Here is a 13,885-nt window from a genome sequence, read left to right on the forward strand (position 1 = left end):
ACCTACAAACATATACTGAAAACACATGAATAAATACATAGAATAAAAATGAATCAACCAAAAGAAAAAGAAAAAAGAATTATTACTTAGAAACTATTGTTTTGTGAACTTTGCAGAAGGCCCAAACAACCACACCAAATTGAAATAAAATAAAACAAAGAAAGCATCAAGTAACAAATTACATTCTTCTCCTCAACAAATTAAAAATAGAACTATCATGTAATCTGTCAATACTGTAGAGTATATATATCCAAAGAAATGCAATCAGTGTGTTAAAGAGACATCCATATTCACATGTTCTTTGTAAAATTATTCACGCTAGCCAAGACAAGGAAAGAACCTTGCTAGTTTCTATTAAGGTGACAGAAAGAAAATATGGTATATATGCACATCCATAAGGTGGATGAATAAAGAAAATATGGTATATATGTACAAAATATTAGTAAATCATAAAAAAGAAGGCATTTTGCCATTTTCCACAATGTGGATGAATCTAGAGGACATTAGGCTAAGTAAATAAGCCAGGGGCAGAAATATATAAAATGCATGGTCTCTCTTATGTGTGGAATCTAAAATTCCAAGTTTATAGAGGCAGAGAGTTGTCTCAGGTTGTGAGGGGCTGGTGGTGACAGGGTGGGGACAGGGTAAGAGGTCAGATGGTGCGAAGTTTCTGTTGGACAGGACAAGTAAGTTTTAGTGATTTATTCGAGTGACAATGGTTTATAATTTAGCATTATATATCTTTCAAAATTGCTAAAAGTAGATTTTAAGTGTTCGCTCCACACAGAATTGTTAAGTATGTGAAAGGAGAGGTAATCTGACTCAATCATCCCACCATGTATCTATAACGTAACATCACATTGTCCCTAAAATTACATTTTAACCAGCTAATCATTTTATTTTTTTTAGGCTTGAAGGTCATTATTTCAGAAAATACAGAAGTAGGCATAATGGTTGAAGAGAGGGAAGGGATATGGGGAAAAAGAAGAATTAAGATCTATTATGTACAAGGGCTGGGGATTTAGCTCAGCGGCATAAGCGCCTGCCTTGCAAGCAGGCAGTCGTGAGTTCAATCCCCAGTACCGGTACAAAGGAAAAAGACAAAAAAAGATCTATTATGTACAGATACAAATTCCCTATGATGAATGTGATCATTATGTATAGCAAATATATACTAATAAAAGGAGAAATAGGTATATCCCAAATACACCTAAAGGGCAGATGACCTTTACATGGGGTCTGAAGAAGGGTGTGGAGAGAGCATGGCCACTGGTCTCCGTAAAGGTGACCTCTGTGTGAAGTGACCTCACATAAGCCAGGTGCAGAACATCCTTCAATCTGATTGTCCATAGAATCTTGGTTTGCTCAGCTTGGGCCATCAACACCCCAGCTAGCACCATCTTGAACTGATTGTCCCCTCTGATATATAATTATACAGCATTAAGTTGTGCTTTGGAAGCTATTATCAGTTACCATGCTTACAAGTGTGAATAATTACATACTGTATTTAGAGACCAACATGTATTCTGTGGAAGTGTAACCTTTTCCAGTTTTGGGGGAGCGATTTTTAGCTCAGCCAACTCATGAACCACTTAACACTGAATCACCCACAATAATCTTCCCAAAGAGGGTAGCTCAGGATTTGGAAATCTGATGGGGGAGAGGGGAGAGAAAAAATCCAAATAACTAGAAAAAGTAGTCTGGGAAAGGAATTGTTCCATCTCCAATGAAAATCTCTCAGGATTTTCCTGAGGGTAGATTTACAACTGGATTCATTTTATTTAACAGGCATTTATTGACTCCTGCTGTCCGGCAGGAGCTATTTAGGTCACTGGTTACCTGTATCACATGTCATTTACTCACTAAGAATTTAGAGAGTGTTTATTATTTGCCCACCATTGTTCTAGGTTTAGATTCTTGTGTTACATTAACAAACAGAAATCTCTGCTCTGGTGGGGCTTATCATGTAGTGGAAGAATACAATAAATGAAAAAAATATAGTACGTTAGAAGGTAGCACCATGGAATAACTAACACACAGTGAGGGGCATCAGGAGGTGTGTGTGTGTGTGTGTGTGTGTGTGTGTGTGTGTGTGTGTATGTTTTCAGTTTTGTATTATTGAGTACTGTTCTTCAAAAGATATGTGTAAATTCTAACTGTGGTACCTAAAAGTGACCTCATTTGGTAAGTGTGTTTTGCAGATATAATTAAAGTGCTCAAGATGAGACCATCCTGGAGTATTTGAGTAGATTCAGCGTCTTCATCAGAGAGAAGGCACAGAGCGATCAGAGCAGATGGAAAGGCAGGCAGAGATGGCAGTGACAGCCTTACCCCCCCCCTGCCGCAGCCACACTGCCTTTGGGATCCCAAAACACAATGACTGTCTTTGCAGTGGTAAGCTGTGTCACTGTGCTCGTTTAGCAGGTGAGATGGGCTTGAAAGGTTCCTAGACATGTGCATGTGGGGAGTAAGGAGCTGGAATTCAGCTCAGAAACCAGAGGCCATCTTGTGCCATAGCAAACACTTTACTGTCCCAGAACAAGAGGCGGGGCATGAAAAGCAAATGCTGCCCTAATGACACACCTGAGATGCTGCACTTCCTGCCCCTGAGCCCTGCAGGTGCTACATGGGTGACAAAGGACAAGGAGCTGCAGCTGAGCAACCTGAGGTCTCCCTAGAGACCACACTGCAGAGGGGACCAGGTCATACTGTGCTGGGTAGATATTAGGACAGAAGACGTAGCCTGCCCTCCCCAGTGGCACAGGGCTGCTGTCTTCACTGTTATCTGCAAAATGGCCATGGTGACACAGAATTGACCACTGCAAAGACATATACACAGGTTTGTGTTTTAGTAAAACAAAGCAAAACAAAAACCTGTCTATAGTTGCTAAGAAAAAAAGAAAAAGCAAAGACTGAAATATATCTGGTTTCACTTTTGTTATTTACTTTCTTGAGACAAAGTCTTGCCATATAGTTTAGATTCAACTTGCCATCCTCCTGCTTCGGCCTCCTGAGAGCTGGGATTACAGGTGTCCACCACAATTGCCAATGATGTACTTCGTAAAGGTCTGGAAAAGAGGAGCGCAAAGCCTCCCAACATAAGGAAATGTCAAGGAGGTGGACATGCCCATTACCCTGACCGTGCTGTATGCATGTGTTAAACAATCACAATGTACCCCACAATTATGTACACTTACTACATGCTAAAAAACCCAAAAATGCAAAATGTATTATAGCTTCAGCCACCATAGATTTTTAAGTTACTTATAACTGAAAACATTCTGAGGTGGTACAGTAACCCTGTATCTAACATTCCCTTGCTGCCATTGTCTTTTCCCGTGTGACAAATTCGGCTCTTCCCACTGCAGACTGGTTCATCCCCTCCTTTTGTGTCTCAGTGGAGAAGACTTGCTGCTTACTGTCTTTGCAGAGTTAAACCTGCTGGCTCTGTGAAGGCTCCTGTTGAGAATTAACTTGGCTCATTCACAATCCGGTTTATGAGACCTGTTTAATCTATCTTTAGCTGTGATGGCAGGAATGTCACTGCGTTGTCAGAACTCCTGGTGGCTTCCCGTGGCCATCTCCAGCCAACTGAGATGCCAGCCAGGGATTAGCAGCCATCGCTGCAGAAGGGTCAGGGGCTGAGTCTCTGCTCTGCTTCTTGGCTCCATTCAGCGGCTCATCCTCTTGCCTTCCCTCTCCAACCCCTGGATTCTCAGGCAGCTGTGAGTTTGCACCATTTGACTGTAAACAGAGGAGCAAGAAAAACCCAGCCATTCTCAGCCACAGTGACTATAATGACGGATTATATGAATCAGCTTGGCTGGGCCACAATGCCCAGGTAATGTACTCAGACATTATTGTGGGTATTTCTGTGAGGATGTTTTGGGATGCGATTCACATGTAAGTCAATGGGCTGCAAGAAAAGATGATTGACCTCCTTTAGGCAGGTGGACCTCATCCCTCCACTTGAAGGCCTGACCAGATCAAAAGACTCACCTTCTTCAAGCTGGACAGAGCTCTGGAGTAGGTGGCCTTTAGATTTTGGACTCCATCCATTGGCTCCATCCTCGATCTCCAGACTGGTGGCCAATGCTACAGATTTTGAAAGGCAAAAGTTACTGTAATTGTGTGAACCAATTCTTAAGAAATCTCTCAGTCCCCCTTCTCTCATGTATATAGTGGTCTCCCTTTAGCCAACAAGGATTCTTTCCAGGAGCCCCCATGAATGCCTGAAACCTCAGAGAGTACTGAACACTTCACAGGCACAGAATCCTTAGTCTTCCAGGGACCATCCTAGGATTCTCACAGACACCAAAATCCACAGATGCTTGATTTCCTTTTATAAAATGGCATAGTATTTGTATGAAACCTACATACATTCTTCAATATACCTTAACTATCTCTAGGTTACTTAAAATATCTGATATAACATAAACACCATGAAAATAGTTATAATATTGTTTAGGGAATAATGACAAGAAAAAGTCTATACATGTTCAGTGCAGACATAATGTCTTTCGCAAATATTTTCAGTCTTCTGTTGGTCTAATTCACAGACATGCTCCAGTGAACGCTTAAGGCAGTTGGAACTAGTTTTCTCCCTATGTATATATACCTATGATAAAATTGAGTTTATAAATTCATCACGAGAAATGAATCCTGACTACTAATTAAGTAGCACAATCATGACAGTAAACTAATAAAAGTTGTGTGAATATGGTCTCTCTCTTTTGCTCTAAATGTTCCATTATACTGTTTATATAGTTTGTTTGGTTGGTTTTTGGTTTGAGACAGGGTCTCACTATGTAGTTAAGGCTGGTCTTGACCTCACTATGTACCCAGGATGGTCTCAAACTTGCAATGATCTTTCTTCCTCAGCATCTCACGTGCTGTGATGAAGGCATGTGCCACCATACCCAGGTGTACCTGCTCTTCTTGTGATGATGTACAATAATGTGATGCCTATGGGAGCTGCAGTGAGGTGAATGATAGAAGCATTGTGATGTAGCGTTAGGCTACTACATGAATGTCACTTGGCACAACTACTCCACTGTGACAGTTGATCTCATAACCGGGACAACTACTACACGACTAATGGGTGAGTAACATATGTAGCATGGATATAGTGGACCAAATGATGATTCATGTCTTGAGCAGAATGGAGTGCAATGGTGTGAGAGTACATCACTCTATGCATAATGGTGTGCAATCTAGAACTTATGAATTTTTTATTTCTGGAATTTTCCATTTAAAAAATTTGGATCATAGCTGTTGGTCATGGTTAACTGAAATGTTGGAAAGTATAACCAAATCATGGTGGGAGGTGATTCTCTTTCTCTCTCTCTTTCTCTCTCTCTCTCTCTCTCTCTGTGTCTTTCTCTGGAAAATCCTGTCAATTACAATTACTTAGACCAATTTTGTGTTTTTATTTTAGCTTTATATTGTGGCAATTTGTAAACTATACAGAAATAGACAAAATAGTATTATGACCCCCATGATCCTTGCATTTGTCTTCAACAATAATTAATTCATGACTTCTGTGTCCCTTGTTATATTCTCCTTCCATTTAACTGCCTCCTGGGTTATTTTGAAGCCAATTCCAGATTTCATATCTTTTCATCTACACACATTTATTGTGAAGCTCTAGAAGATAATGATGCTTTAAAAGATGACCACAAGACCATTAGCACACTTAAAAGTAATTCTTTGATATCCAGTCATTCTCAAATTTCCACACTTATGTTTTTAAAATTGATTACAGTATGTATTATTTTTAAAAAGTTAATACAAAATTAGCAGTACTCATGAAAGAACGTTTGGAAAACATGAAAAAGCTCATGGAATAAAAATTAGCAACACCCACAATTGTTGGGGCAGATGTCAGCCAACACAGTGCCATTGTACTAGTAGAAAAAAGACCTTTCCAGAAGGCACAGCCCGTGCCAAGATGCCAGCCACTGTCTGTCCCTGCCAGCAAATGCCCTTGTGCCATGCACAGAGTTGGCCACCATGTGCTCACAGCTCTAAGTGTTCCATCATTATTTACATTTTGGAATACAGACATCTAAATTTTCTATGGATATATACATAATTTTGCATAATTGTTTTCATACTGTACATTCTGTTTTGTAAGCAGCTTTTTTCACTTAAGAGCAGACTATAAACATTTTCCTACACCATATTTGCTTCCAAAGCATGGCTTTCTGTGGCTCTATAGGGGTGTAGTGTATGACTTATCCCACCGCCATGGCCAATTATTTAGACCTATTGGCCTGAGAGTGAAAAGCCTGCCTTTGTAGATAAAACAAAGGCAAGAACACTGTGTACTTCTTGGTAGGAACATTAAAACATGCAGGGAAATTTCTATGCATGCATTGCATGATCACAAGGCTTTAAATTGTTTCCACCCGTCTATTTGGAAAGAAAGCAAAGGTATGGTTCTGTTTTGCTCAATTTATGCCTTGGAGGGTAGCAAGAACTGTCCCTGGGTATGTTTAGATTCTCAGCTCTCGCGTAGTAAACAAGAGGCTTCAATGAAGAGAAGCAAGTCAAGAAAGATGGGGACATGCTTAGGAGGACAGTTATTCCCAAAATTATGCAACGAGGACATGTGGGGTTTGGGAAACTAACCATAACTGGTGTATGGAACTGACAGGCGGCAACAGGGTTGGGGTTCCCTGGGACTGGCGTTTCTGGGTTATAGGGCAAGAGCACAGCCATTGCTGGATGCAAAAACCACCTAATTGCTTTATAAGACACAGCATCATAGACTCAAGGAGTTCGGCTAATGGATTCTCGGAAAATTGCCAGTTCATAATCTCCACCTCTTGAAAGCTAGGATAAACACTGAGGTCAGTTGTGAAGTGACCATTTGCCCAAACCCACAGCCCAGTCAACAGGAAGGCTAAGCTGGTGTTTTCTGTGCCAGCTCTTATCATCTTTACTAAGTTCACAAAACTAAATGCCTCAATTTAATGCAGTCATTGGGAGAGGGTAGTCACGAGGCAGATGTAAATCAAGAATTCCTAACTCCAGAGGCCATCTGAAGGATCACGGAATTTCAATAGCTTAAAACCTCTCAGACGGGCAGGACCCTTACATGCAGATCATCAGAATTACATTGGGCAGTGAAGGAAGCAGCTAAGAGGAAAAATCACTCTCGTTTTACATCAATCCACAATGTAATTTATAAAATAATAAGGAGCCCATATCATTGGGCTTTGCCTGGGTGCTTTTCTCAGGGTAAGAAAAGGGATTGAACATCAGATCCTTTTCAAAGGTGATTTGCATATTAAATGTAACCTGGTAGCTGCTTCTTAATACCAGATCTACAGCAAGTCATTTCTGGTGCCTTTAAGGAACCACATTCTCCTCTAAAATTTCACCTAATTGTTGTACCAGAATCGCTATTGGATGGTATATTAGTTTCTTGGGATTGTTGTAAGAAAACACCATAAACTGGATGCCATGAAACAATAGAAAGTTTTTTTCTCTCGCAGTCTTGGGGGTTAGAAGTCTGAAATCAAGGGCTTGACGGGGCCCCGCTTCCTCCAGAAAACCTAGGAGAAGATCTTTTCTTGCCCTTTGGAGTTTATGGTGGCTTCATCCAAATGTCCCTTGCCTTGTGGCTGCCTGACTAGTCTCTGCCTCCATCTTCACATGGCCTTCTTCCCTCTGAGCATGTCAAATTTCCCTCTTATTATGAGAACACCTGTTGTAATGGACTAGCACCCACCCCAATGGCCTTATCTCAATTTGATTATATCTGAAGATTCTGTGTCCAGCTAAGGTCATATTCACAAGTTCTGGGGGTTAAGACTGCAAAATATCTTTTGAGGGGTTAAGACACACTGCAACCCATAATGGTTGGAAAGTCAAAAGTCTAAAATTATAGATCCAACTATATCACTCATACCTGTGATTTTGAGCTAATGAGAACCCAGGTCCCCTCATTTGTACCCACAGACACTCTCATGGCCTGCAGATTCAATGCTGTTTGAATACATGGCTAGGCTCTTTCAGATCAAAGGGAACAGACCCCCAGTGAAAAGAATCAGCCAAAATAGGATAGCATGGCAACTCTGAACAACACCAGGACCAGAGCGGAGGGCTGTGTGTGTTCCATCGGGGCAGATTCAGTGTGTAGAGTGTAGGTTGAAGGGTACCAGCCCCCCTCTCGTCCCTCCCTGACAAGTCCGTCTGTGGTGCCAGCAACCAGTCATAGGCTAAAGAGCAACCAGCAAATCACCATATTCCTCCCCTAGGCCACTTAGGTTGCCAAGCCCTGGTACAGAGCACAGGACAATTGGTCCCAAGGCCCAATGAGCACAGTGAATGGCTTTGGCTTCCAAAGCTCATCATGGAACTAGCACCAGCATATGAGACCTGGTTGGCTTTGGACAACCAGTGTAATCAGCCCAGACTAAATATGCCTCGCCTGGTCCAGCTTAAATATTTGGACAGGCACAGTGCACGTGTGCAGAGGCCATAAGTGGGTGAGAGGTTTTTAGCCCTGGGTGAGACTGAAGGGACTTGACATGTTATTGAATGGAGGGCTGCAGAAGGTGAAGCCAGGGCTGCTACACATTCCAGGAATGCGGATGGAGCACTCTTACTGTGTATCTGAGGCTGACAGGGTCTGACAGTCCTCATCTGGGAACAATAATCGCGAGCTGCAGGCCAGGCGTGCAGAGGCTGCTCTGTCTCCCTGCAGCCTCTGCTTCTTTTGCTTTGCTGTGTGCTGCGGGATGGGGCAGTTGGAGACGGCAATGTGCATCCCGCCTCCCCCCGCAGAGTCCTGGGGTCCCAGAGAAGCAGGACTGGGCCAGCCCCCTGAATGCCTGCCATTCCAGGAGCAGCGGGCTGAAGACACAGCACATCTGCCTCCCTGGGAGAGCTGAGTGGAATGCCACAGCAAGGCAATTTGGGATGCCAGCCGATCACCCAGCCGGCTGCTGGGTCTCCTTCCATGAGGCAGCAGGGAGGCCAGCGGTGGCAATGTGTTGATGTCACGTTTAATACCCCAGGCTTTCTTTGTTCGCCTGGAGGAGGGTGCTTTCATCTGTGAAGTTCAAAGCACCGTTCACAAACTACCTCTGCTAATCCTCGCTCTGATCTGAATTTTGTCGTGTAACTAAACTGATTATGGGAATTTGGTGAATTGGGCTAGGCTAGCCCCTCTGAAAACCTTTGGCAGACTTTGCTGCCATGTAAGGTCAGGCAAGGGGTGAGGGGTTGTTTGTGGTATAGAGAGTTTAGCAGAAAGAAGAAACTTCAGAGACCACATCACATAGTGTGGCATCAGCCTGTTCTCTGAGCATGACACCGAGGTAGCTAAGGTGTGAGGACATATCTCCTAAATCTGTTTCCTGAGACCCCACAGTGGCATCTCCAATCACCTCCTGGTCATCTCCACAGGCCCTTCAAACATAGCTGTCCAGGTGCATGCTTGGCATTTCCTGACCTTCTTCCTCCTACAGACTGCTGGGGTCCACTGCAGGCACACTGACCTGTCTCTGCTGGTCCTGTCTCTTTCCATGGGTACTTGCTCACCAGAACCCATGCCAGCCCAGCTGTGCTCATGTTCCAGGACCTCAGAACCCCCTGCTCAGTAGCTCTGAGCTTCTGTGGGGTCCACACAGGCCTGAGTTGATCAGTCCTCTAGGGTTGGCTCCTCCTTGTTCTGAGGAGGAGCTGGCTTTGCCTTCCTTGGTCCCAAAGTCCCTGGTTCTGGACTGTCACTCTGTGCTATCCAGCTCTATAACATCCATCATCCAGAGGTTTGAGGGCAAGAACCAGCCATCGTGCTTGAATTCTTCCTGCTATTCCAAATAGATCTTCATCAACCAGGCATCAAATTCCCATGACTCCACTTCCAGAACAGCCCTTGTGTGTAACCCCTTCTCTCCATCTAAGCCACCGCTGCCTGACTTCTGTTCACCTGGATGAAGCAATATCCTCCTTCCTGCCCCTCGGCCTCCACTCCTGCTGCTGTTCCATCCATGCTCTGCTGTGGGCCAGAGTGATCTTCCTGCCTCTGATCTTGTGATTTCTCAGTGACTTATAACTTGAATAACGCCACTTGACCTTCAGATCTGAACTTGGAGGTCAAGGACCTGCCAGTGAATTGCTGAGGAGTCTCTTGTCTGGTCTCTGGGCACTGTACCACCATGATGAGTTTCCTACACTGTGAGCACCATGAGCTGAGATACTACATGGGTTGATTCTGGGAGTCACTAATGCAGCACAATATCTTGGACAGACTGGGTGTTTAGCAAATATTTATTGATGGAATAAAGGATCCAGACAGACTGTGTCATTGCTAGGACTAGAACCTAACTGTGCCAGTCAGAGCCAGACTTGAGCAGATTGGCCTGGTAATTTCTTGCACCACTAATCTTTTAAGAAGGTTTAGACATTGCCACAAAGCTATAGACCTTGGAAACATACCAACATGATACTAAGTCCATTTGTCAGAATTCCCCTCTAGCTGAGTGTGGTATAATATGCTGGGGAGAGACTTTCCCTACCATGTGGCATATGTGAGCCTCAAAAGTCAGTGAATACACTGTGTGTTCAGGCGTGGGCCAGAGCAGGACAGGGCAGGAGCTGCAGCGTGTCGCGGCTGTGTGGCTCTGCTGCTCCTCACTCTACCCGCTCATTCTGATCACCCCAATGTCTCTGTGCACAGCGCAATCTTCTCTGCATCCAGGCATGGTTGTGTGATTGGGCTTTTGCTATGGAAATCTAGAACTTCTGAAAACATTGTGTAAAGAATGAAGCATCTGAACTCTTTTGTCCTCTTAGTTCCTCCTAAAGCCCATGGCTGCAGCCCATGGAAAATAAGGACCTAGCCAGAAGGAGCCTGGGTTCCTGATGAGTTTATGGAACCACTGTAACTCTCTAGGCTCTCTCTCTCTCTCTCTCTCTCTCTCTCTCTCTCTCTGTGTGTGTGTGTGTGTGTGTGTGTGTGTGTGTGTGTGTGTGTGTGTGTAAGAGAGCGATAAACCTGTTACTGAAAGTCCCACACCTAGGTCTCCTATACTGGCAACTAAATATAGTTCCTTGCTGAGTCGAGGCCAATGCTAGCTTAGAATGGTGCTCTACATTTCTCAGTTGGGTCTGATCCTGACCCTTAGCTTGGGACTCTCCTTTTCCTCTTCCTTCTTCTCCTGCAGGTGTAGCTTCAGCACCCAAAGCTTCCTGAGAGCTCCTCCTGTGAGATGTACCCAGTCCTGCTAAAGTGGTGGCAAATGAGAAAGCCCAAACATAAGCAAGACCTACAGACATAAACAGAGACTTCTTAGGTGTTCAGGTCCCGTTGTTTGTCATGGAATTAGTTAGCAGGAATAAGTTGATGAAAGGCGATAGTGTTCTGGAAATTGTAGGTAGGGACAGCAGCAGTCTGGGGTGTTCAGAGCACTCTATGCAGCTCCCCCAAGGGAGCCAGGATGAAAGGGAGAGTGGAGGTGACATCCATCTTCCTGTGGGAGGAGGACACAGCAGCAGGAAGTGCAAAGGACGACTTTTCCCATCTCTGGTGCCAGGATTCTTTCCCCCATTGTGTGACCACCTGTCATCAGTGACTGTGGCCCCTGAATGTGCACTTGTGCTCTATCTGAGAGCCTGAGATGGTGTGCATGTCACCAACTGGGCATGACAGCATTGTGGGCTGCCAGACTTTGAGGCTGGATTCAGTTGCTTGAGATCACCGAGCCATGTGGCACTGGGTCCATTTGGTAATAACTGCTAATAAAAACTAGCAACTAACAGATGTGTTACAACCATGTCACAAAATATAATAACTTATTTTGTGACATATGTTTTTCTCTGTGCTTTATGGATTGCACCTCGTTTAGTCCCAGAACTACCTCATGGGGTGTTCTGAGATCCACTTCACAGACGAGGAGACCAAGGCACATGCGGGTAAATGTTTTCAGCAGTGCTTAGGGCACAGCCCCTCAGCCAAGTGTTTTTTCTCCTGCAGCCCAAGTGCTTTAGAAATGGTTTCCAAGCCTGGGTCCCTTTGGAAGGGCAATACTTTTCTGTAGGGTCTTTCTAGAAGGTGTGCTGTCTACTGCCTGTGGCCGGAGAAAACAGGCCACAGTGACAGGCTGCAGACACATGTCTTAGGGACAGGGTCCTAGAATCAGAGACAGTGTCACTTCCTTCCTCCTCAGCCTCTTACTTCTCCACTCCACCATTTGTTGAAAAATTGAAACCAGATCTCCCGAAATTGCTCCTATGAGCTCTTTGTCTAAGAGGCTTTTATACAGCAAAATGACCTCACAGGACACCTTGGGTCAGACTATAATCAGTTAGGATTACAAGTGCAGTCACTTAGCTAATATTAATCCAATAGAAAAACAAGACTCATATGTTGTTTTTACATTTTTGTTATATCATTCAGGCTTATTGGACCAGGTGGTGCTGGTATAGAACAACTTTAGGCTGTTGTTTATCTCTGGGGAGGCTCACAATCATCATCTCTATCTGGGAGCCTCTTTTCTATCAACTCAGCCCTTGACCACAGGCCTGCTTTGCCTCATCGCTGCTCTGACTCTATTCTGGGCCCTTTCTAACGGTCTATCAATCTCTACCACTTAGCTGTCTGCAGTACTGTCATTCTAACACACTTTTAAAGAAGAAGAGAGAGACAGAGGCCTTGAGCAACTTACCCACGAATGCAGAACTGGTCAGTCAGTGGTGGTGCTGGGATTCGAACCCTGTCTTTTCACTTCAGAGTTTGTGCCTAACTGAGGCACAAGGAAAACGACCAAAAGACACTGAGTGATGTGCCATCCCAGTACTAGTCAGGCCTGGTCTTGCTTACCCTCCAAGATCAGATTAGGGTAGTTGGGGTTTAACACTAGCACATATTCTAAAATTGGAACAATACAGACAGTAGTGTGGCTCCCACTCCATGTGCAAGAAAATGGTTTTCTGCATCTCATAGCCAGAGGGTCCAGCAGAAGGTTAAAGAGTCCCTTGGAGGGTATACTGGAAACCCGAAGGGTCTGTGTCTGAAGCCTGAAGAAACTGCAGATCAATAAAGCCCCTCCTCCTCTGAAGAAAAGGACTTTCTTCTTTTTATTCTGTCTAGGCTATGTAACTATTGGTTGGTGTCATCCACATCCGGGTGGTGGGTCTTCCCTTCTCAGTTCGAGGTTTACACGTCAGTCATCCAGACACAGCCAGAATGGTGCCCATGAATCCATTAGGCATTTTTAATCCATTGACCTCACAATTAATGATCACACTGGGGCTGCTTGAGGCCCTCACGACATGGCAGCTCACAGGTGAGTGACCCAGGAGAGAACAAAGTGGACATCACCTTGTCTCTCATGCCACTATTTCCATAATTCCTTTTTGGTTATGAACATCACATAAAGCTGTCAACACCTGAGAGTGAGATTCACCAGGACCACTTTAAAACCAGTTACCACATTCCTCAACAGGAAGCTACAGCTTGGCTAGGAGAATAGAAAAGATACTGCAAAGCCAAAGCAAAGCGAAACAAAACTGACCTCCCCAACACACACAGCCCAATATCTTTCCGAGACAATAAACAGATGCAAGTTGTTTTGGTGGCAGTTTGTTATAGTTAACAACTTGCTCATCGCCTTCTGTTCTCATAAAATTCACCCAGGCAAATTCCAACTGTAGTTCCGCACTAAGTGGAATTTGCTTCACTCACTTCTTATCTACTTCTGATTACTCAGCTTTCAGCAACCGCAGTGACCCCCACACTGTCTCCCTACCCGTCCCCTGCTGTCTTCATACAATCGCTCCCATTCCCTACCTTTTTTTCTTATTGTGGCTAGCTGGTTAAATTATCCCCTTGCAATTTCATCTGCGCCCAGATATTAACAGATCTTAAAAA

General features: G+C 44.1%; 1 long non-coding RNA gene across 1 annotated transcript in view; it reads right to left on the reverse strand.

The window, feature by feature from the left end:
- Nucleotides 1–2,883: 2,883 nt before the first annotated feature.
- Nucleotides 2,884–13,885, reverse strand: part of LOC134474070 (uncharacterized) — a 32,792-nt gene continuing 21,790 nt past the window's right edge. The window contains exons 2-3 of the long non-coding RNA XR_010044661.1: nucleotides 4,000–4,095; nucleotides 2,884–3,744 (exon numbers count right to left, since the gene is read on the reverse strand). This is a non-coding gene — a long non-coding RNA (uncharacterized LOC134474070). The remainder of the gene's footprint in view (nucleotides 3,745–3,999; nucleotides 4,096–13,885) is intronic.

Source organism: Cavia porcellus, unplaced genomic scaffold (assembly GCF_034190915.1).
Source record: "Cavia porcellus strain 051 isolate PalLab524CR breed Dunkin Hartley unplaced genomic scaffold, mCavPor4.1 scaffold_30, whole genome shotgun sequence".
Lineage (NCBI taxonomy): Eukaryota > Metazoa > Chordata > Mammalia > Rodentia > Caviidae > Cavia > Cavia porcellus.